This window comes from Peromyscus maniculatus, chromosome 3, assembly GCF_049852395.1.
Source record: "Peromyscus maniculatus bairdii isolate BWxNUB_F1_BW_parent chromosome 3, HU_Pman_BW_mat_3.1, whole genome shotgun sequence".
Classification (NCBI taxonomy): Eukaryota; Metazoa; Chordata; class Mammalia; order Rodentia; family Cricetidae; genus Peromyscus; species Peromyscus maniculatus.
In genome coordinates, this window is record NC_134854.1 from 16,288,549 (window position 1) to 16,314,662 (window position 26,114).

Here is a 26,114-nt window from a genome sequence, read left to right on the forward strand (position 1 = left end):
GTTGCTCATCAAAACTTCATAGTAATGTGTTAATGACTCATATTTGTGATTTTACAACTTTATAAAGAAAAGAACATATTCAAATTATAGGTTTTTAAAGGTGACTGAGTACATTCATTTTCATGTAACTTAACACCAGAGTTTAAGTTTTATAGATGATAATTGGTAAATGAAGCAAAAATTATAAAGAAAAAAGAGAGGGGTAGTGTTTTATTAATAGATACTCTTCTTTAGACATTTAAGTCTGTCCATGTGTTTATCTTTACTTGAACATATTGCAAACACATTTAGAGACAAAATTATAAGATAATAAAAATATTAAAATATAAAAATTAGAGTTCTCTGCCTGTTCTACATACAGGAAAAATCTACAGTCTCTCTTCATCACACTTTCTGGATTTTACAGCCTTTTCCCCACTCGTTCATGATTTTTTTTGTGTATTTTGAGTCAGTGTAAATACAATTTGAGACTCTATTTCTGAAAAATTTAGTTATTTAAGTCTGAGATTTCTCTGTAAATAAATTTTTATTTAAAGCTCAAACTGACATTTATTTCAAAATGGGTTATGAAACTCTAAGATGTGTTTTCACAGTTCTTTTGTGTGCCTTTACATTAAAATTTTTATAGTGGCATGAAATATTTAATAATATAAAAAATGCATTACTTAAAATGAAAAGTTTTCAATAAACAGAATAATTTTATGTATAAAACAGCTTGGAGCACAGTGGTGATTCCAGTTGTCTCTACACTGTAATTACTGGAAAGTCTAGGTTGATTTTTTTTCTAAATTATAGCTTTGAAATTAATTCAGTGATTTCTAAGTTACCTTAACAAATATCACTCTTTAATTTACCATATGCAATGATATCCTGAGATTAACTCGTGTTCTCATTTTTAGACTTGATAAATTGATCTTGAAATCAAAAATGGTCATTTGAGGATATGATGACAATGAAAACATTAACAGTAATATATAATTTACTGACTGAGTGAAAGTGGAGATGGTTTGAAAATATATGCTATGGTGTGGTTGTCCATGGACTGTTTTGGTTATAGAAAACAAGGGAAAAAAATGTTTCAAGAAGAAAAACATTTAAAAAAAATAGCATGTCACAATGAAGACAAGTTTTAAAATTTACTAAAATTTAACAGTTTCATTTTGCACCTAAAAAGTGACTTTAGCCAGGACAGTGCCAGATGGACTCCTGAATGTATCAATTTTTCCCAGTAAATACTACAATTAATGCTAAAATGTCAAGTATTTGATTGTTATGGAGCAAAATTATTTCCAGAATTCTTTCTTTGGATTTATGAATATTGATAGTAAAGCTAATTTCACTCATAAAACACACTTTTATGTTTTCTTTCTAAATTACTGTATCAGCTAATGTTTTCATGTGGAAACAGCAATCAAAGCAAACAAATGAAAGTATATATTCCTATTAGCTATTATTCCTATTGTCTAAGACTCTGTGGAGAACCAATAGAACAAGTAAAACATCTGCCTGAAGAGTATAGCACTGACAAGCTCACCACCTGTCAACAGACAGATCCAAACTGATATTTATTCAGACAGCCCAAGTTAAAATCAGTGGGTCACAAAACACAAGACATAGACTTGACTGTCAGAAAGATTTGTAGGGAAGCAGGGGAGGCTGTGCAGGGCATTAGATAGGGGTCAGAGGGGATGAACGGTGGTAGGTGTAACAAGGATCTTCATACAGTATATACATGCATGAAATTGTCAAACACCAAGTTTAATAAAAAATTATAAATTATAATTATAAAATTATGAATCAAAAATTATTCAAAGGGTTTAAAACAGTGATATTGATAAGAAAATTTTGAAAATATCATCTCTCTTGGTGGCCACAATAGGAGAAAAAGTGACTAGACTAAGAAGATATCACGGTCCTGGCTACTGAAAATAAAGTTATATATAGGGAATTTGCTTATAGATACTTTCATCTTCTGCAGGACATCTATGCAAACCTTTGTGTTTTTGTTACCAATGCCCTATTGTATTATTAGTAATATGCTGTTAACACAGTTCAACTTCAAGATAGGAGATAGGGAGCCATTGATGTAGTCTATATTAATTAGCAACGGGAGAAGCTAGATAGAGGATGGTAGATGGATTTGGAAAGGCAAATAAAAAATATCTAGTATGTTATGAAAATTCAAGGGCTATAATTAAATTATGTTTAGTCTGTAGCCTAGTAAATAAAGAAACAGAGCATAGGTCATGATAATATCTAAAGGAGGAAAGTGGCAAATTTTGCTCAAGTGAGAACATACACAGATCCCTTCAGAACAGGCTGCTTCTGGCCAGTGTAATCACATATGAACTAAATCATGTCTTCATTTACTGAATGGCACCACATACTGATGTAACAAGCTTTTAGACTGTTGTCATATGCACATCAATAAAGAATATAAATAATGTAGTTGACATAGCAGCAGAGAATAAATTACATCATAAATAATTTCTAAAACAAAATAGAATGAAAGATTATTCTGTTTAAATTGTTAAGTGTTGTGCAATCCATATTCTAAACTATAAACTGTATGAAAATATTATGTTTATAAGAGAGTCAACGTGATAGTCAAAAGATAATCTGTCAATAAACACATTTGGTAAGAGGTTTTACCACCTAGTTTGTTCTAACGGGTCATATATCTTTTATTTTACTATACAATTTACAAGAAAAAAATGGCTACGTCCTAGTTGGAGACATCAGTTGGGAATCCTAGACTTCCATTCATGGTAGTTCACCAAGGCCCCACCTGGAAAGACCTTATACATGGAGAAAATAGAATAGCACTAGAATTATGTTGTGGAATTCACAGATAAATACAATCATTTGTAATAGTAAACACATGTAATATATTTCTTGCAGAACTTGTGCAGTTGAAGGAGATGACTGGCTAACTTGAAAGCAAGAAAACAAACTTAATTTATTGTTATTTTACTAATTCTAGGCTGAGAATTATATTAGCATGACCTAGTTCCACAGAATTCGCAGGAAAGAAAGTATTTCTGGGAAAGGTTAAAGAAAAGTTTATGAACTATCATCCTACTATATGTCAGTAGGACAAGATAGACTTTACTTGAAAAAAAATGAAATATTAAATAACATGACAAAATAAACTTGGTGACTTAACACTTGTAAATTAATTTTTTGTTGCCAGTATACTTTTTAATCTTTAACTGATCCATTAAATAAAACAGATGTGTTAAATATTGGAGAAAAACAATACAATTCAAAAGCCATTCATGTAAATCATGTAGTGATGTTTTGAGTTTGAAAAGGAGGCTTTAGGGGTTATGAGCAAACAATGAATTTTAGCAGTTTCTATTTCAAATATATTTTCATTCCAGCACTCCATTTCCATCCCTCAGTTTGTTATTGAAGTCTTTTTGTTCCAAGGACACTTCTATAGAACTAAAAGAGCCCCGACTCATGTGATGTCCATTCTGCTTGGTTTCACTGCTCACAATGTAGTCTCTCCACGCTACTGCTGTCACTTATTAGAGCCCCAATGTGCTGCATGAGGCAGTATAGATGTAACCAACCGTCTTATTAAATAAGAAACACAGAAACAATGTAAAAGAGAAAGCCGAGAGGTCAGAGCTCAGAGCTAAAATCTCACCCTTCCTCCTGCTGTCCCAGCTTCGCGAAAAGAGACCTACCTCCTGTCGGTTCGTATTTTTAAAGTATGTTGTTCTGCCTTCTCATTGGTTGTAAACCCAAACACATGACTGCCTCGTCACTGTCTGAATGTACAGCCCCCTAGGTCTTAAAGGCATATGTCTCCAATGCTGGCTGTATCCCTGAACGCACAGAGATCTTATGGGATTAAAGGCGTGTGCTGCCACCGCCACACTCTTGCTATGGCTCTAATAGCTCTGACCCTGAACACACAGATATCTATGGGATTAAAGGCGTGTGCCACCACCGCCACACTCTTGCTATGGCTCTAATAGCTCTGACCCCCAGACAACTTTATTTATTAACATACAATCAAATTAATATTTCAGTACAAATCAAAATAATATTTCAATACAATTAGATTACCACCACATTTCCCCTTTTCTATTTTAATAAAAAGAAAAAAAGCAAAAGGTTATGACTAACAAAAGAAAAACTATATACAAAAGTACAATAACTATATACAATATATACAAGTAATAAATACCTAAACAGGTATTTGACAAATCAGAGAAAATAATTCCATTATCTATCCTATTTTGGTAAATCCAAGATGTATCTAATGTACTTTCTATCCTAATTAATTTTCAACTATAACTAACTAATCTTCAACCATAACTAACTAATCTTCAACTCCCTCAGAGACCCAAGAAGGGAATAATAGTAGCTAACAAAAATAAAAACAGGAAGTGCATGCAAGCAACTTCCAAAAAATTTTGTGAGTTGACAGAAACAGCCAGCTGCCTGGGCAGTCACCTGAGGTTTCTCCGCAGTGTTGGGGCATCATCTTCAGCCTATAGGCTTAGTGTATCTGACAGACTCATTTGTGAAGTAGGATGTACACAAGGTCAACAGTTCAACCTCACATTGGGTGAGAGCAGTCCACGTACCAGAAACACCTGAATTCCACTAGTGTCCTGTCATGATTCAGGATTTTAAATTCTGGAAATTGTTGACAGTTTTTTAATTCAGCTGTCCATTCTTCTTGGCTGTGTATATATGGCTTCATCTCAGCATCCCCTTCTTCTCCACATCCCTCTATTAAATGCCAGTCTACTTTTGAGAGGCATGAGCTTTCAGCTGCTGTTCCATTGTACAACAGAATCCATCGGCCCTCTGCCTGTTAAGCTGCCTTCGAAGAAAAGGGCACCGTACCTTTTCCGGATGCGAAGGCCACTTCAGGGATGGGGCCATATTGTCCTGGCCTCAGAAGATGCCTTTTGATAAAGCCATAACCACACTTGTTTTGGCAAGAATCAGTAGTCCCTTGTTTCGTGATCTGTCTGTCCATTTTGTCCTGTTGATTCGAGGATACTTTGTTGTCCAGTGGCTAACTTTTGCCACAATGAAAGTTGACTCCATATGCAGTTTCTTCAATGCCCATATTTTCTCTAAAGTAGATTGGTACTGCCAGGAGCTGACATGTCTCAAAAAAGAAAAATTTTCTAAGTTATTAAAACATTTTAAATGCCATATTCTGTAGATCTCTGAAGGGTTTGAAGATGACCTGTCTAAAACATCTCTGCTCAATTTTTAAAACATATCTAATATGACTACAAGTTCTATTGTAATGTCTAACTACTAACTTTCATTTCTTTATATCCTAATAGTTGATAATAATAGCATTCAAGGATCAGAAATTTGCATTACATTGTTAAATGGATGGAATAAATACAATTAGAAATATACATATAGCATTTTCTAACAATATCAGTTTCAAATTTGTGTACAATATAAAACAATTCAATCCAATGTAAAGTATTTAAAACTAGTAATTGTCTTTCTCTTTTCTTTCTTTTTTTTTCTTTCTTTCCTTCTTTCTTTCTTTCTTTCTTTTTTTTTTTTTTTTTTTTTTTTTTTTTTTTTTTTAAACAAGAACCTTAAATCTAATCTCCTTTGCTTAGCCTTTTTCCTAACCCTTGACAATAACTTGTAACCAACCCCCCTAAATACTGAAAATTATCCCAGACCCAGAACCCATTAAAAAGACCAAAAAACCACCTGCCCCACACCACCTCTTTGGGAATGTGGGCGTCGTATTCTTAAAATTGCTTCCTGCTGGGTATGGGCGAAGTTTTCTTTATCCTGAAAGAAAAATTTTAGGTTAATTGTCAAATTCTAGGAGAGGTAACTATATCCTTCATTATCCAGTCTGTGTATAATGCCAAAGTTGAGGGTTTATCTCAAGTCCTTATTCAAGTAGTCTTTGAGACTGGATCATCTCAGCTAGTCATTTCAAATTTGCTCTGAGCACCTTGTAGTTCAAAGCTGATCTGTGGATGATGTTTGTCAGCTTAATGATATTATTATTGTCCACGTGGAATTGCTGTTGTTGTGGGGCCCCATCTTCTTTCTGGAGACTTCAGTTGATGTTAGGCCTGGCCATGATTTCCTGCAGAAAACTGGTAAGAGACTCGAACACAAAAACATATATATGCAGCTAGCCTTTTTTCTAGAATTAGTTAGTACTCTATGTGACCATTCATATCTTAACAAAGTTTAAAATGTATATATATATATTAATCTTGTAAATTTTGATATAAAATTTATACTTTGAGAAAAGTTTAAAGAATCAGAATAGAATCAAAGAGTTGAGATTAGTAATAGAATAGTCCCTTAATTAATTTTGCTTTTGTCCTGTACCATAGCAGAAATGGCTCTTATTCTGGCATGATACAGGGAGTTTGCATTTTCCTTTTAACAACATGCTTGATTTTAAAGAAGGAGAGAGCCATTCTCCAACTCCAAAGTCAGCTTTAAATTTTAATTGAACTGGGACTGTTAGAAGACCAATAGTGTTAAATCTTTAGAGAAAAGCAGAAACAAACATTTAGGAAGACATAAAATTTTTTAGATAATATATACCCATACACCGTTTCACTCTGTTTCTTGGGATAGATGATTTGTCCCTTTTCTTCAGTTGTCTCATTTGTCCAGTGTTCTTCAGATTCCTTAACCTTCATTCTCCTAAAAGACAAAAACAAAAACCTTTCCCCAAGACTAATTTTGGGGATGTTCCTTTTTGGCAAGTTATTATCTGATGAAATGAAAAGGCATGTTTTATTGATACAAGTTAGTTTAAATTGGATGTTCATGCTGGTTGATGAACTATCACCTCCTCTAATTAAGAGGTCTCTCTTGTTCAAATCGAACCTTTATCAATTTTGATGGTACCCACAGCTTATCTTCTCCTGTAGAAACAAAAGCAAAACCACGTCCCCAATGTAATACATACCCTGGTTTCCATTCTGAGGTCAGCACATCCTTAAAGTATATAGGCTGATTTAATTCTGTAGTTTTTTCTATTATCCAATGTCTCTCTGCAGCTGTTGTTCCTTTCTCATTGGCATTCAGAAAATTCAAAGTTAGAAGAGCATTATGCAGTCTATTTCTGGGGGTTTTTGTTACCCATTTCTGTTTATTTAGCATATCCTTTAGAGTTCTGTTTGATCTTTCTATAACTGCTTGACCTGTAGGATTATGTGGTATGCCTGTAATATGCTTTATATTGTAATAAGCAAAAAACTGTTTCATTTTAACAGAGACATATGATGGAGCATTGTCAGTTTTGATTTGTGCAGGTATACCCATGATGGCCATAACTTCTAGCAAATGAGTGATTACAGAATCAGCTTTTTCAGAACTCAAAGCAGTTGCCCATTGAAATCCTGAATAAGTATCGATAGTGTGGTGTACATATTTCAATTTTCCAAATTCTGCAAAGTGAAACACGTCCATCTGCCAGATTTCATTTCTCTGAGTACCCTTTGGGTTACATCCTGCTGGTAATGGCGTCTGATTGTAGAAGGAACAAGTAGGACATTTCTTTATTATTTCTTTGGCTTGTTGCCAGGTTATGGAAAAATCCTTTTTTAAACCTTTACTATTAACGTGATGTTTTTTATGAAATTCTGAGGCCTCCAGCACATTTCCTATCAATAATTTATCAATCTCTTCATTGCCTTGTGCTAGAGGGCCTGGCAGACCAGTATGGGATCGAATGTGAGTTATATATAAAGGATGATTCCTTTTCCTGATTGTATCTTGTAATTGAATAAATAGTGAAGTTAATTCTGAAGCATCAGGGATAAATTCTGCAGTCTCAATATGTAACACCACTCTTTCAGCATACTGAGAGTCAGTTACTATGTTGAGAGGTTCTGAAAAATCCATTAATACCAACAGAATAGCATACAATTCTGATTTTTGCACTGAATTATACGGACTTTGAACCACTTTACTTAAATTTTCTGATTTGTAACCTGCCTTTCCTTCTTTGTTGGCATCTGTATAAAATGTACGAACTCCAGATATGGGTTTTTGCCGTACAATTCGAGGCAAGATCCATTCAGCTCTCTTTATAAGATCAATTCTATTGCTTTTGGGATATTTGCTGTTAATTTCTCCCAAAAAATTACTGCAAGCTCTTTGCCAAGGTTCACTTTCTGTCCATAATTTTTCAATGTCCTCCTTAGTTAATGGTACGACAATTTCTGCTGGGTCTATGCCTGCTAATTGACGAAGTCTCATTTTTCCTTTGTAAATCAAGTCAGAGATTTTTTCCACATAAGTTTTTAATTTTTTATTTGGTTTATTTGGTAAAAATATCCATTCCAATATAATATCTTCCCTCTGCATTAATATTCCAGTAGGAGAACGCCTAGAAGGTAAGATAACCAAAATGCAATCCAGCTTTGGATCAATACGATTCACGTGTCCTTCATGCACTTTCTTTTCTACCAATGCTAATTCTTTCTCAGCTTCAGGTGATAATTCTCTTGGACTATTTAAGTCCTTGTCACCTTCTAAGGTTTTGAACAAATTAGTCAGTTCATCATTTTTTACCCCAACAATAGTTCGTAGATGAGAAATATCTCCAAATAATCTTTGAAAGTCATTAAGAGTCTGTAGTCTATCTCTCCGAATTTGCACCTTTTGGGGTCTAATTTTTTGTAGCTCTATTTTATATCCTAAATAATTAATAGAATCTCCTCTTTGTATCTTTTCAGGAGCAATTTGTAATCCCCAGCGAGGCAAAATTTTCTTTACTTCTTCAAACATTATTTCTAAAGTATCTGCATTTGAGTCAGCTAGTAAAATATCGTCCATATAATGATAAATTATAGATTTAGGAAATTTTTTACGTATCACTTCCAATGGCTGTTGTACAAAATATTGGCACAGAGTTGGGCTATTCAACATTCCCTGTGGGAGGACCCTCCATTGAAATCTTTTAACCGGTTGAGAATTATTATAAGTAGGCACTGTAAAAGCAAATCTTTCTCTGTCTTTTTCTTGTAAGGGTATTGAAAAGAAACAGTCTTTTAAATCAATAACTATGAGAGGCCATCCTTTTGGTAACAGAGTAGGCAAAGGCATCCCAGATTGTAGAGAACCCATTGGCTGAATTACTTTGTTAATTGCCCTAAGGTCTGTTACCATTCTCCATTTACCAGATTTCTTTTTAATAACAAATACAGGAGAATTCCAAGGGCTGGTTGATTCTTCAATATGCTGAGCATTTAACTGTTCTTCTACCAGCTCTTCTAAAGCCTGGAGTTTCTCTGTTGTTAAAGGCCATTGCTGGACCCATACAGGCTTGTCTGTTAACCATTTTAAAGGTAGAGCTGTTGGTGTCTTTGGAAGATCATCAGTTATTGTGCCCTGTTCTTGTATAATATGGATGGCTGGTGACCACTCATTAGAACAATATCTTCTAATATTTCTCTCAGTAACATGTGCTAGTTTATGATTTGTTTCTGAGATTGGAGGGATGTTAATCTGAGTATTCCATTGTTGCAACAAGTCTCGACCCCACAGGTTCATAGTTATGTTAGCCACATATGGTTTTAATTTTCCTCTCTGTCCTTCTGGACCTATACATTCGAGCCATCTTGCACTCTGTTTCACCTGAGATAATGTCCCAATTCCTAACAGTTGAACGTTTACCTCCTGAAGAGGCCAAGTTGGATGCCAAAATTCTGGTGCAATTATGGTAACGTCCGCACCTGTGTCTACCAGACCAGACAACAAAACACCATTTATTTTTATCGTTAATTTTGGTCTTTGTTCATTAATAGAAGTTTGCCAAAAAATTTTCTTTATGTTTTCTCCTGAATTTTCTATTCTCTCTGTTTCATCATTCTGACCAGCATGATTTATTCCAATAGGCATTTGGTTATTTAATCGCTCTCCAGAGCAGGCATTTCCTCTATGGCTGCCGGAAAGGTTTGAACTGGATTTGCACTGGGGGCCTGCCTGAGGCCCCTCTGGGAGTTTCCCGAAGACTGAGGCAAAGGATTACCCTGTCTGTCCTTTGTTGATCTACATTCGTTGGTCCAGTGTTTTCCCTTACCACACCTTCTGCATACTCCAGAAGGAAGGGGCATTCTGTTGCCATTGTTCCTTGAAGAAACATTGTTTCTGGAAATGACCTGTCTACAGTCCCTTTTCAAATGTCCTTGCTTTCCACATCCAAAACATCTAACACTCCTCAAACCTTTTGAAATTACTTCTCCTACCCATGTATCATCATGCTCATCAGCTTCAACATTAATTGTTTCTCTAATCCAATCTTCCATAGGTGCAGATCTTGCCCTTAATGGCCTGATTATTCTTTTGCATGCTGCATTCGAATTCTCAAAGGCCAAAGATTCAATTATTGCCTTACCAGCTTCTGAATCCGAGACCGTTCTCTTTACTGCTGAAGCCAGTCTTTGTAAAAAATCTGTAAAAGACTCTTTTGGGCCTTGCTTCACCTTTGTAAATGACTCAGATTTTTTTCCTGGTTCCTCAACTTTGTCCCATGCATTCAAGGCTGCCGTTCGACATAAAATTAGGGTTTGGACATCATATAAACATTGTGCTTGTGCTGAAGCATATTGGCCTTCGCCCATAAGCTGATCCTGGCAAACTTGTACTCCTTTATCCCTCCATTGTTTTTCTATGTTTTTAGCCTCCTCCTTAAACCAAGTCAGAAATTGAAGTCTCTGGCTGGGTTCCAGAACACCTTGTGCGAGGTCCCGCCAGTCCTGTGGTACTATCCTATTATATGTTGACCAAGTGTTTAACATTTGCTTTACATATGGGGAATGCATGCCATAAGATACTATTGCCTCCTTAAACCTTTTTAAATCCAACATTTCAATTGGAGCCCAAATATTTTGTGTAGCCATTTGATCAGGCATCTGCTGTACAGTTACAGGATAAATTAAGGGTGACTGTGTGAAAACAGGCTTTCTTTCTGCAACCTTATGATCCCGACTTGAAACAACTTCACTGTTAATTTCTTCTGTCTGAATTTTTACAGGTTTAACAAGTTCTTCTAAAGCTGTTATCCTGGCACTTAAATTGACTATCTTTTTAAATATTAAAATGTGGATAATTATAGTGATAAGGTGCATAATTCCACCAATACTAATATTATATAGTTGTTCCATTGCCAGACTGCCTAAAATTTCGAACAAAAACCAATTTTCTTCCAATGTACACATAAAACCCATTTGTTTTTTAATGTGGAAAAAATTCTCTTTTAGATAGTTTCCTTTAAAATATCTGATATATTATGACTTACCAAATCTGCGTAGAACAGTAGAAATCCGAGGGGATTTTCAAAGCAGCCACCTAGTGTCCCAGGTGTAAATCCAGAGAGAGAGAGAGAGAGAGAGAGAGAGAGAGAGAGAGAGAGAGAGAGAGAGAAAGAGAGAACGCACAAGAAAGCGTAGCCGGCTAAAGCTTAAATGCAGCCACGTGTTCCCTCTTGTGCCGAGTCAAGGCTTGGGTCTGGCTTCCTTAAGCTCCGACCACGTGCGTTGGCTTTACAGGCAGGGCAGGTCTGAGTTGTTTGTAGCACCGGCTTTAGGCAAGCTGCTCACAGACCTAGGCCCGGGCTAGAAGTTGCTACCCGGACTAGGACGCCAGCAGCTTGGACTAACAAGCCGATCGCCGCCGGCCGCCGTGTGCCACCGCTGCCGCCGCCGCCGCCGCCGCCGCCGCGGGCCGCCTGCCGCCCTTGCGGGAAAGCGGACCTGCCGCCAAGCCAAGCAGTTTTTAATGGATTCTTGTCACGTTGGGCGCCAGATATAGATGTAACCAACCGTCTTATTAAATAAGAAACACAGAAACAATGTAAAAGAGAAAGCCGAGAGGTCAGAGCTCAGAGCTAAAATCTCACCCTTCCTCCTGCTGTCCCAGCTTCGCGAAAAGAGACCTACCTCCTGTCGGTTCGTATTTTTAAAGTATGTTGTTCTGCCTTCTCATTGGTTGTAAACCCAAACACATGACTGCCTCGTCACTGTCTGAATGTACAGCCCCCTAGGTCTTAAAGGCATATGTCTCCAATGCTGGCTGTATCCCTGAACGCACAGAGATCTTATGGGATTAAAGGCGTGTGCTGCCACCGCCACACTCTTGCTATGGCTCTAATAGCTCTGACCCTGAACACACAGATATCTATGGGATTAAAGGCGTGTGCCACCACCGCCACACTCTTGCTATGGCTCTAATAGCTCTGACCCCCAGACAACTTTATTTATTAACATACAATCAAATTAATATTTCAGTACAAATCAAAATAATATTTCAATACAATTAGATTACCACCACAAGGCAGTGCTTTGTAAACAAGGTACCAAGGGTCAAATACTATGTTACCAGTGAGGAAAGAAAAGAGAAAGCAGAAATCCAGAGACAGACTGCAGGGAACAATACATGCCATAAAATAGAGTTTGCACAGTGTTTAAATGGAGTTGCTTACCATTCCAATCCCCAGAGTTTTTGCTTGATGCATTGCTAGTAAGAATATGGCTCATTCCCATGCTCTACCCTCTCTGAAGATGCCCCTTGTTTCCTAAGTACCTAATAGTGCAGACCCAGAGCTGTGCATCCCACAAATCACCCGACGTGTCTGCATTCTGCTATGTATCAAAGTCTCTTAATATGCCAACAAAGTTCTCCAAGGTCAGGAAAGCAGTTTATCAACATTTTATATATCTTATAGCAGCAATAAATTTATTCTAGTGTAGGACCTATGAATATTTCAGATATTCTGTGAGAAAAACTCATTGGCTTTAGATAGCTTGTGTACCCAAGAGTGAAGGCTTAGGACACTGCTCTTGTTTTCTATGCCATAATTTCATTGTTATTTGGGCACTAAAGATACTTTCCTACATGTTTTCAGCTGAACACAGTTTCATTTAGAAAGATTGTACATTGTTTTCTGCACTGAGTTTTAGTAAAAGTCACACAGGAATTGTATGGATTTTCTCATATACCCCATTGGAAATTAGTTTTGCATTGTGAGTTTCATCTGGTTGTTTATTTTCTATTTCAGTCATAGAAAAGCTAACTATTGGGGAATATTCAATCACATTGTGAATTCTGAGTTTGCATTTGTGTTAATTAAATAAAATTAAGCTTGGGTTAGGAGGTTGAGCTAGCAACTAGTTGACAGAAAGTAATCATAGAGCATTAGAGGACATCTTAAAGAGATATAGAGACACACCAGAAGTAGTAGGGAGGGATTTGGAGTGGAGTGACTTTTTTTGTTTTGGGGGAGTAGAAGGATGCTCTGTTTGGGAAATACCAGCAAGAAGAGAATGTTAGTTAGTTGTGACTCAGCCTCTCTGAACTAGCAGGTTCTCACCCCAATCTTTGAATTTTGAGTCTCATTTATAAATAATTGACAGAGATTTAGTCCAATATAACTTTTGCACCTGCAACAGAGCCAGTGGCTGCAGGAACAGAATTTCCACCAGGCTCTGGCTGCTGTCAGAAAAGCAGGCTGCTAACTGCAGGGTTGTAATTGCTAGCTGCAATAACATTAGATTAAGGTAGAGCTCCGTGAAAAAGTTCAAACATTGGATGCTTCAATGCATGGTACAACCACATGGACAGTGAAGTCACACCAGCTACTTCTGTTGCAGTTGTAGCTGAACCGCTCTCCTCAAGCACTTGCAGCAGTTGGCTGACACAGGGATGCTGGGAAGCAAGCTTGTCCTTAGAAATTATGAGAGGAACTTGAGTTCTCCACCAACACAGGGGACAAACGGAGAAGTCAGCAGATTTGGTGAGATATATGGGAAGTCCTTTCCTAGAGTGTAAAATAACACATAAAGAAAAATCTTCCTCATGTTACCAATGGGAAACAACACAATGCAGGGTACTAGGACCCTGTATAGTGCTACTATGGGTGGTTTGAAAGTGGAAAATTTAAATGAGGGGATAAATGACTCAGCTAAGATTGACATAATGTCAATTGTAATTAATATCAGTGTGGTAATTAATATTTTATCCTTAAAATGAAAGTTTGATAATGGTGCCAAATATGATCATTTGACAGATGAGATACAAGCTTTAGAAAGACACCACTGGTAAGATACAAGCCTTAGAAAGACTTCCTAATGAAAATAAGAAAAATTTGGCTGATAAGCTATAAGTTTTAGAAGGACTATTGATATGATACAAGCTTTAGAAAGGCCTACTAATAAAAATAAGAAAAATACTCAGATGCAGATAGGGGTGTGGTGATATTTTATTTGTACTGAAATGTTATTTTAATTTTATGTTAATAAATAAAGTTGCCCTGGGGTCAGAGCTATTAGAGCCATAGTAAGAGCGTGGTGGTTAGAAGAGCTAGGTAGATTTCTGTGTGTTCAGGGATACAGCCAGTATTGGAGACATACGCCTTTAAGACCTGGAGGGCGGTACTTACAGGCAGTGATGAGGCAGTCATGTGGTTGGGTTTACAACCAATGAGAAGGCAGAACAGAAAGATTATTTAAACAGGGACACAGGAAGTACCTCCCTCTCTCGGGGAAGCTAGGAGCACTGCAGGAGGTAAGATTTTATCTCTGAGCTCTGACCTCTCGGCTTTTCTCTTTTACCTTGGCTCTGTGTTTCTTATTTTAATAATACGATTGGTTACATCTACATCTGGCGCCCAACGTGACAAGAATCCATTAAAAACTGCTTGGGGCCGGCTCCCTAGCCGGAGCAGCCGGCTCCCTAGCCCCGGCCGGCCCAGGTCTGGGCTCAGGCTGGACTGTGAGCTGCTTGCTTAAAGCCAGTGCTACAAACAGCTCAGGCCTGCCCTGCTAAACAGGGCCCCTGGCTGTAAAGCCAAGCCTTGACTCGGCTCAAGAGGGAACAAGTGGCTGGCTTTAAGCTTTAGCCGGCTACCCCTTCGCTTTCACTTTCGCTTTCGCTTTCTCTCTGTCTCTCTGTTTCTCTCTCTCTCTCTCTCTCTCTCTCTCTCTCTCTCTCTCTCTCTCTCTGGATTTACACCTAGGACTCTAGGTGGCTGTTTTGAAATTCGCTCGGATTTCTACTGTTCTACGCAGATTTGGTAAGTCATAAAGGAAACTATTTAAAAGACAAATTTTTTCCACATTTAAAAAAAATGGGTTTCCTGTGTACATTGGAAGAAAATTGGGTTTTGTTTGAAATTTTAGGCAGTCTGACAATGGAACAACTATATGAAAAGATTAGTATTATGGGAATTATGCAGTTAATCACCATGCTTATTCTCATTTTACTATTTAAAAAGATAGTCGATTTAAGTGCCAGGATAACAGCTTTAGAAAAACCTGTTAATTTTAACAGGGAAGTTGGTTCAAGTTTGGATCATAAGGTTACAGAAAGAAAGCCTGTTTTCACACAGTCATCCTTAATTTATCCTGTAACCGTACAGCAGATGCCTGATCAAATGGCTACACAAAATATCTGGGCTCCAATTGAACTGATGGATTTTAAAAGGTTTAAGGAGGCAATAGTATCTTATGGCATGCATTCCCCATATGTAAAGCAAATGTTAAACTCTTGGTCAACATATAATAGGATTATACCACAGGACTGGCGGGACCTTGCACAAGCTGTTCTGGAACCCAGCCAGAGAATTCAATTTCTAACGTGGTTTAAGGAGGAAGCTAGAAACGTAGAAACACAATGGAGGGATAAAGGAATACAAGTTTGTCAGGATCAGCTTATTGGAGAAGGCCAATATGCTTCAATACAAACACAATGTTTATATGATGTTCAAACCGTAATTTTATGTCGAATGGCAGCCTTGAATGCATGGGACAGAGTTGATGAACCAGGAAAAAAACCTGAGTCATTCACAAAGGTTATGCAAGGCCCAAAAGAATCTTTCACAGATTTTTTAGAAAGACTGGCTTCAGCAGTAAACAGAATGGTCTCAGGATCAGAAGCTAGTAAGGCAATAATTGAAGCTTTGGCATTTGAGAATGCGAATGCAGCATGCAAAAGAATAATCAGGCCGTTAAGGGCAAGATCTGCACCTTTGGAAGATTGGATTAGAGAAACAATTAATGTTGAGGCTGATGAGCATGATGATACGTGGGTAGGAGAAGTAATTTCAAAAGGTTTGAGGAGTGTTAGATGTTTTGGGTGTGGACAGCAAGGACATTTTAAAAGGGACTGTAAACAGGTCATTCCTAGAAGCAATGTTTCTTCAAGGAACAATGGCAACAGAAGGCCCCTTCCTTCTGGAGTATGCAGAAGGTGTGGTAAGGGAAAACACTGGACCAATGAATGTAGATCAACAAAGGACAGACAGGGTAATCCTTTGCCTCAGTTTTCGGGAAACTCCCGGAGGGGCCTCATGCAGGCCCCCATAGCAAAACCAGTTCAAACCTTTCCTGCAGCTGTAGAGGAAATCCCTGCTCTGAGCGATTAAATAACCAAATGACTATTGGAATAAATCATGCTGGTCAGGATGATGAAAAAGAGAGAATAGAAAATTCAGGAGAACACATAAAGAAAATTTTTTGGCAAACTTCTATTAATGAACAGAGACCAAAATTAACGATAAAAATAAATGGTGTTTTGTTGTCTGGTCTGGTAGACACAGGTGCGGACATTACCATAATTGCACCAGAATTTTGGCATCCAGCTTGGCCTCTTCAGGAGGTAAACGTTCAACTGTTAGGAATTGGGACATTATCTGGAGTGAAACAGAGTGCAAGATGGCTGGAATGTATAGGTCCAGAAGGACAGAGAGGAAAATTAAAACCATATGTCGCTAACATAGCTATGAACCTGTGGGGTCGAGACTTGTTGCAACAATGGAATACTCAGATTAAAATCCCTCCAATCTCAGAAACAAATCATAAACTAGCACATGTTTCTGAGAGAAATATTAGAAGGCATTATTTTGAGTGGTCACCAGCCATCCATATTATACAAGAACAGGGCACAACAACTGATAATCTTCCAAAAATACCAACAGCTCTACCTTTAAAATGGTTAACAGACAAGCCTGTATGGGTTCAGCAATGGCCTTTAACAACAGAGAAACTCCAGGCTTTAGAAGAGCTGGTAGAAGAACAGTTAAATGCTCAGCATATTGAACAGTCAACCAGCCCTTGGAATTCTCCTGTATTTGTTATTAAAAAGAAATCTGGTAAATGGAGAATGGTAACAGACCTTAGAGCAATTAACAAAGTAATTCAGCCGATGGGCTCTCTACAATCTGGAATTCCTTTGCCTACTCTGTTACCAAAAGGATGGCCTCTCATAGTTATTGATTTAAAAGACTGTTTCTTTTCAATACCCTTACAAGAAAAAGACAGAGAAAGATTTGCTTTCACAGTGCCTACTTATAATAATTCTCAACCGGTTAAAAGATTTCAATGGAGGGTCCTCCCACAGGGAATGTTAAATAGCCCAACTCTGTGCCAATATTTTGTACAACAGCCATTGGAAGTGATACGTAAAAAATTTCCTAAATCTATAATTTATCATTATATGGATGATATTTTACTAGCTGACTCAAATGCAGATACTTTAGAAAGAATGTTTGAAGAAGTAAAGAAAATTTTGCCTTGCTGGGGATTACAAATTGCTCCTGAAAAAATACAAAGAGGAGATTCTATTAATTATTTAGGATATAAAATAGAGCTACAAAAAATTAGACCCCAAAAGGTGCAAATTCGGAGAGATAGACTACAGACACTTAATGACTTTCAAAGATTATTTGGAGATATTTCTCATCTAGGAACTATTGTTGGGGTAAAAAATGATGAACTGACTAATTTGTTCAAAACCTTAGAAGGTGACAAGGACTTAAATAGTCCAAGAGAATTATCACCTGAAGCTGAGAAAGAATTGGCCTTGGTAGAAAAGAAAGTACATGAAGGGCACGTGGATCGTATTGATCCAAAGCTGGATTGCATTTTGGTTATTTTACCTTCTAGGCATTCCCCTACTGGAATATTAATGCAGAGGGAAGATATTATATTGGAATGGATATTTTTACCAAATAAACCAAATAAAAAATTAAAAACTTATGGGGAAAAAATCTCTGACTTGATTTGGAAAGGAAAATTGAGACTTCGTCAATTAGCAGGAATAGACCCAGCAGAAATTGTCGTACCTTTAACTAAGGAGGACATTGAAAAATTATGGACAGAAAGTGAACCTTGGCAAAGAGCTTGCAGTAATTTTTTGGGAGAAATTAACAGCAAATATCCCAAAAGCAACAGAATTGATTTTATAAAGAGAGCTGATTGGATCTTGCCTCGAATTGTATGGCAAAAACCCATATCTGGAGTTCGTACATTTTATACAGATGCCAACAAACAAGGAAAGGCAGGTTACAAATCAGAAAATTTAAGTAAAGTGGTACAAAGTCCTTATAATTCAGTGCAAAAATCAGAATTGTATGCTATTCTGTTGGTATTAATGGATTTTTCAGAACCTCTCAACATAGTAACTGACTCTCAGTATGCTGAAAGAGTGGTATTACATATTGAGACTGCAGAATTTATCCCTGATGCTTCAGAATTAACTTCACTATTTATTCAATTACAAGATACAATCAGGAAAAGGAGTCATCCTTTATATATAACTCACATCCGATCTCATACTGGTCTGCCAGGCCCTCTAGCACAAGGCAATGATGAGATTGATAAATTATTGATAGGAAATGTGCTGGAGGCCTCAGAATTTCATAAAAAGCATCACGTCAATAGTAAAGGTTTAAAAAAGGATTTTTCCATAACCTGGCAACAAGCCAAAGAAATAGTAAAGAAATGTCCTACTTGTTCCTTCTATAATCAAACACCATTACCAGCAGGATGTAACCCAAAGGGTACTCAGAGGAATGAAATTTGGCAGATGGATGTGTTTCACTTTGCAGAATTTGGAAAATTGAAATATGTACACCACACCATTGATACTTATTCAGGATTTCAATGGGCAACTGCTTTGAGTTCTGAAAAAGCTGATTCTGTAATCACTCATTTGCTAGAAGTTATGGCCATCATGGGTATACCTGCACAAATTAAAACTGACAATGCTCCATCATATGTCTCTGTTAAAATGAAACAGTTTTTTGATTATTACAAAATAAAGCATATTACAGGTATACCACATAATCCTACAGGTCAAGCAGTTATAGAAAGATCAAACAGAACACTAAAGGATATGCTAAATAAACAGAAAGGAGTAACAAAAACCCCCAGAAATAGACTGCATAATGCTCTATTAACTTTGAATTTTCTGAATGCCAATGAGAAAGGAACAACAGCTGCAGAGAGACATTGGGTAATAGAAAAAACTACAGAATTAAATCAGCCTATATACTTTAAGGATGTGCTGACCTCAGAATGGAAGCCAGGGTATGTATTACGTTGGGGACGAGGTTTTGCTTTTGTTTCTACAGGAGAAGATAAGCTGTGGGTACCATCAAAATTGATAAAGGTTCGATTTGAACAAGAGAAACCTCTTAATTAGAGGAGGTGATAGTTCATCAACCAGCATGAACATCCAATTTAAACTAACTTGTACCTGTAACACATGTCTTTACATTTAATCAGATAATAACTTGCCAAAAAGGAACATCCCCAAAATTAGTCTTGGGGGAAGGTTTTTGTTTTTGTCTTTTAGGAGAATGAAGGTTAAGGAATCTGAAGGACACAAGACAAATGAGACAACTGAAGAAAAGGGACAAATCATCTATCCCAGGAAACAGAGTATATGGGAGCATATGGCATATGGGTATATATTATCTAAAAAATTTTATGTCTTCTTAAATGTTTGTTTCTGCTTTTCTCTAAAGATTTAACACTATCGGTTTTCTAATAGTCCCAGTTCAATTAAAATTTAAAGCTGACTTTGGAGTTGGAGAATGGCTCTCTCCTTCTTCAAACTCAAGCATGTTGTTAAAAGGAAAATGCAAACTCCCTGTATCGTGCCAGAAAGAGCCATTTTCTGCTATGGGACAGGACAAAAGCCAAATTAATTAAGGGACTATTCTATTACTAATCTCAACTCTTTGATTCTATTCTGATTCTTTAAACTTTTCTTAAAGTATAAATTTTATATAAAAATTTACAAGATTAATATATATATACATTTTAAACTTTGTTAAGATATGAATGGTCATATAGAGTACTAACTAATTCTAGAAAAAAGGCTTCAGTTAGCTGCATATATATGTCTTTGTGTTTGAGTCTCTTATCAGTTTTCTGCAGGAAATCACGGCCAGGCCTAACATCAACTGAAGTCTCCGGAAAGAAGATGGGGCCCCACAACAACAACAACAACAACAATTCCACATGGACAATAATAATATCACTAAACTGACAAACATCATCTACAGATCAGCTTTGAACTACAAGGTGCTCAGAGCAATTTTGAGATGACTAGCTGAGATGATCCAGTCTCAAAGACTACTTGAATAAGGACTTGAGATAAACCCTGAACTTTGGCTTTATACACAGACTGGATAATAATGAAGGATATAGTTACCTTTCCTAGAATTTGACAATTAACCTAAATTTTTCTTTCAGGATAAAGATAACTTCGCCCATACCCAGCAGGAAGCAATTTTAAGAATATGACACCCACATTGCCAAAGAAGTGGTGTGGGGCGGGTGGTTTTTTGGTTCTTTTAATGGGTTTTAGGTCTGGGATAATTTTCATTATTTAGGGGGGTAGGTTACAAGTTGTCAAGGGTTAGGAAAAAGGCTAAGCAAAGGAGATTAAATTTAAGGTTCTTGTTTTTTTTTTAAAAAAAAAAAAGAGAAAAAGAAAGAAAGAAAAGAAAAGAAAAAGACAGTTACTAATTTTAAATACTTTACATTATTACCAACTATTAGGATATAAGGAAATGAAAGTTAGTAGTTAGACATTACAATAGAAATTGTAGTTATATTAGATATGTTTTAAAAATTGAGCAGATGTATTTTAGACAGGTCATCTTCAAACCCTTCAGAGATCTACAGAATATGGCATTTAAAATGTTTTAATAACTTAGAAATTTTTCTTTTTTGAGACATGTCAGCTCCTGGCAGTACCAGTCTACTTCAGAGAAAATATGGGCATTGAAGAAACTGCACATGGAGTTAATTTTCATTGTGGCAAAAGTTAGCCACTGGACAACAAAGTATCCTCGTATCAACAGGACAAAATGGACAGACAGAACACGAAACAAAGGACTACCAATTCTTGCCAAAACAAGTGTGGTTATGGCTTTATCAAAAGGCATCTTCTGAGGCCAGGACAATATGGCACCATCCCTGAAGTGGCCTTCACAATCTGGAAAAGGTACAGTGCCCTTTTCTTTGAAGGCAGCTGAACAGGCAGTGGGCCGATGGCTTCTGTTGTGCAATGGAACAGCAACTGAAAGCTCACGCCTCTCAATAGTAGACTGGCATTTAATAGAGGGATGTGGAGAAGGGCATGCTTAGATGAAGCCATATATACACAGCCAAGAAGAATGGACAGCTGAATTCAAAAACCATCAACAATTTCCAGAATTTAAAATCCTGAATCATGACATGACACTAGTGGAATTCAGGTGTTTCTGGTACATGGACTGCTCTCACCCAAATGGAGGTTGAACTGTTGACCTTGTGTACAACCTACTTCACAAATGAGTCTGTCAGATACCATAAGCCTATAGGCTGAAGATGATGCCCCAACACTGTGGAGAAACCTCAGGTGACTGTCCAGGCAGCTGGCTGTTCTGTCAACTCACAAAATTTTTGGAAGTTGCTTTTGTGCACTTCCTGTTTTTATTTTTGTTAGCTAATATTATTTCCTTCTTGGGTCTCTGAGGGAGTTGAAGATTAGTTAGTTATAGTTGAAGATTAATTAGGATAGAAAGTGAATTAGATACATTTTGGACTTACTAAAATGGGATAGATAAGGGAATTATTTTCTCTGATTTGTCAAATACAAATGGACTAGACATCGTTTAGGTATTTATTACTTGTATATATTGTATATAGTTATTGTACTTTTGTATATAGTTTTTCTTTTGTTAGTTATAACCTTTTGCCTTTTTTCTTTTTATTTAAATAGAAAAGGGGAAATGTGGTGATATTTTATTTGTACTGAAATGTTATTTTAATTTTATGTTAATAAATAAAGTTGCCCTGGGGTCAGAGCTATTAGAGCCATAGTAAGAGCGTGGTGGTTAGAAGAGCTAGGTAGATTTCTGTGTGTTCAGGGATACAGCCAGTATTGGAGACATACGCCTTTAAGACCTGGAGGGCGGTACTTACAGGCAGTGATGAGGCAGTCATGTGGTTGGGTTTACAACCAATGAGAAGGCAGAACAGAAAGATTATTTAAACAGGGACACAGGAAGTACCTCCCTCTCTCGGGGAAGCTAGGAGCACTGCAGGAGGTAAGATTTTATCTCTGAGCTCTGACCTCTCGGCTTTTCTCTTTTACCTTGGCTCTGTGTTTCTTATTTTAATAATACGATTGGTTACATCTACATAGGGGAATTTAGAGAAGAACCTACCACACCATTGCATTATAAAGCTGAAGAGGAACAACCAGTTCATTAGAAAATAATCTTAATTTATCCAGTTACCATATAAGAATGGTCACCAGATGACAGGTCCCCCAAAACTATACAGAAGTTAATTGGAATGCTATAGAAATGTGAGATTTGAAGAGATTTAAGGAAGCTGTCATTTCATATGGTATGCATTCACCCTTTGCGAAGAAAATGTTAAATTCATGGATAGTTAGGAACAGAATTATTCCACAAGACTGGAAAGATTTAGTTATAGCAATATTGGAAGTTGGTCCTCAGTTACAATAATAACAATGTGGAGAGAGGAAGTTATGGTCATAGAACAATGAGGCAGGGCTAGAGGTGATGAAAATTACCAAGACCAACTTCTCAGTGAGAACCAGTATGCTGATTTCCAAAGACAGTTTATATTAGATGATAACATCTTGGTTCTATGCCATGTAGCAGCTTTGAACACTTGGGACAGGGTTAAAGAATGAGGAAAGAGGACTGAGTTATTTACTAAAATTTTACAAGGCCCAAATGAAGACTTTACCATTTTTTTTACAAAGATGAACTTCAGCTGTAAATAATATCAGATCCAGATATTAGACAAATATTAATTGGATATTTAGCCTTCAAAAGTGTTAATTCAGAAAAGATTATTAGGCCTGTAAAGACAAGATCAGTACCCACAGATGAGTGGATCTGAAATACAGCTAATATTTGATTTCACACTTATGATGACACTTGGAAAGGAGTTGTAACAATAATTTCACCAAAATCTGCATCCAGATTGGCCTGTTCAGGAGGTAAATGTTCAGATTCTAGGGATTGGAAGTTTGCCTTTAATCCCAGCACTCGGGAGGCAGAGGCAGGCGGATCTTTGTGAGTTCGAGGCCAGCCTGGGCTACCAAGTGAGCTCCAGGAAAGGCGCAAAGCTACACAGAGAAACCCTGTCTCGAAAAAACCAAAAAAAAAAAAAAAAAAAAAAAAAAAAACAAAGTGCAAGATGGGTTGATTTTATAGGGCCAGAAGAACAGATAGGGAAATTAAAACCACATGTCACTCACATAATGATGAATTTATGGGGATGTGATTTGTTGCAGTAATTGAAAACACAGATTATCATTCTTCCAATCTCAGAAATAAATTGTAAACTACAGTATGCCTCTGAGAAAAATATTAAAAGGTATTATCAAGAACAGTCACCTACTGCAAGTTGTACATAAGCAGGGCTTAACAGCTGCTGATTTTTCAAAGGTACCCATAGTCCTACCTTTAAAATGATTAACTGAAAAACCTGTGTGGGAACAATGGCCTTTGACATCACAAAAATTCTAGGCATTAGAACAGCCAGTACAGGAGCAACTAAATGTTCAACATGTTGAAGAATTGATCAGTCCTTGGAATTCTCTTATATCTGTTTTTAAAAAGAAATATAGAAAACAGAGACTGTTAACAGATAAAAGAGCTATAAATAAGGTGATTCAGTCAATGGGTTCTTTAAAGCTTGGAAGTCCCTTGCCTTCTTATTACCTAAGAGATGGTTGACTATAGTGGTTGATTTCAAAGACTGATTTTTTTTTTTACTACACCTTTACCCAAACAGGATAGGGAAAAATTTGTCATCCCAGTGCCTACTTATAATAACTCCCACCCTGTTAAAAGATACCATTGGAAGATTCTTCCACAAGGAATATTAATTAGCCCCACCTTATATCAGTATTTTGAACAACAACTATAAAAACTAATTCATAAACACTTTCCTCAATCTTTAATTTACCATTATATGGATGATGATATCTTATTGGCTGATTCAAATGCAGATACTTTAGAAAAATTGTTTGATGCAGTAAAATATTTTGCCTTGCTGGGAATAAAAATTGCTCCTGAAGGAAAAAATGAAGAGGAGATTCTATTAATTATTTAGATATAACATAGGTTTACAGAAAATTCAACTACAGAAAGTACAAATCAGGGAGATGAATTACTAATTCTTTTTTTTTTTTTTTTTTTTTTTTTTGGTTTTTCGAGACAGGGTTTCTCTGTGTAGCTTTGCGCCTTTCCTGGAACTCACTTGGTAGCCCAGGCTGGCCTCGAACTCACAGCGATCCGCCTGCCTCTGCCTCCCGAGTGCTGGGATTAAAGACATGCGCCACCACCGCCCGGCTGAATTACTAATTCTTAATGATTTTCAAAAATAGCTGGAAGATATTAACCAACTGTGGCCCACAACTGGATTAACATCTCAAGAACTAAATAATTAACCTTACATGGTGGATAGGACTTAAATAGTCCAAGTAAAGTATTAACTGAGGCTGAGATACAATTGGCTATGGTAGAAAAGAAATTGCAAGGTACACATGTAGATTGCTTAGATCCAGAGCTTGATTGTACTCTGGTTGTTTTACCTTCTACTCATTCTTCTATAGGAATTGTTATTCAGGGATAAGATAATATCTTAAAATTGATATTTTTACCATACAGAATAAAAAAATTGAAGACCTATGTAGAAAAGATTTTTGAATTTAATCTGAAAGGAAAATTGAGACTTCATCAATTAGCAGGAAACGATCAGGCAGAAATTGCAGTACCTTTTACTAATGCTGAAATTGCCTCATCATGAGCATAAATAAACATTGGCAAAGAGCTTACAGTAATTTTTAGGAGAGATTAGCAACAAATACCCCCAAAGCAAGAGACACCAGTTTCTGAAAATAACTAATTGGATTCTCCCTCACATAATAAAGGAAACAACAAATTTTCAAGCCTTTACATTCTATACTGATGCAAATAAATCAAGAAAGACAGTTTATAAGTCAGGAAACTTCAGTAAAGTGGCTCAAATCCCTTATTATTCTCTTCAGAAATCAGAATTATATACTATTCTCATGGTATTATTAGACTTTCCTGAACCTCTTAATATAGTTACTGACTCTCAATATGGAGAAAAACTTGTTTTACATATTGAAACTGCTGAACGTATTCCAGATGATTCAGAATTAACTTTGTTGTTCATTCAACTACAACAAGTAATCAGAAATAGAAATAGTTCTTTGTATATGACACATATAGATCTCATACAGGTCTACAATACCCTCTAGCCCAAGGTAATGATGAAATTAATTAATTATTGGTAGGAAATGTGCTAGAAGCATTGAAATGTCATAAGAAACACCATGTTAACAGTAAATGTTTGAAGATTTTTCTATCACTTCGCTACAAGTCAAAGAAATCATAAGAAAATACCTTCTTGTTCTTTGTATTATAATCAAATTTCATTACTTTCAGAAAGTAATACAAAAGGTACTCAAAGAAATGAAGTTTTTCAAATAGATGTGTTTCATTTTTCAGAGTTTGGAAAATTATAATATATGTACCATACCATAGATATATATCCAAGATTTCTAAGAACAACTGCTTTACGTTCTGAAAAGACTGATCCTGTAATTATAAGTTAATTAGAAGTCATGGCCATTATGGGGATACCTGAATAAATTAGGACTGACAGTGCTCCAGCATATGTCTCTAGTAAAATGAAAAAGGGTTTTGCATTTGTAACACAAAGCATGTTACAGGTATATCACACAATCTGACAGGATATACAGTTCTGGAAAGATCTAAT

General features: G+C 36.5%; 1 long non-coding RNA gene across 2 annotated transcripts in view; it reads right to left on the reverse strand.

Annotated features, from left to right (window-relative positions):
- The window catches only part of LOC143272138 (uncharacterized), a 49,049-nt gene that overhangs the window by 5,271 nt on the left and 17,664 nt on the right, over nt 1-26,114 (reverse strand). Inside the window, exon 1 of one of the 2 annotated variants that reach the window (XR_013049573.1) lies at nt 24,273-24,378. The exons of the other annotated variant lie outside the window; for it this stretch is intronic. This is a non-coding gene — a long non-coding RNA (uncharacterized LOC143272138). Of the gene's footprint in view, nt 1-24,272; nt 24,379-26,114 lie in introns of those variants that run through there. 2 annotated transcript variants of the gene reach the window in all.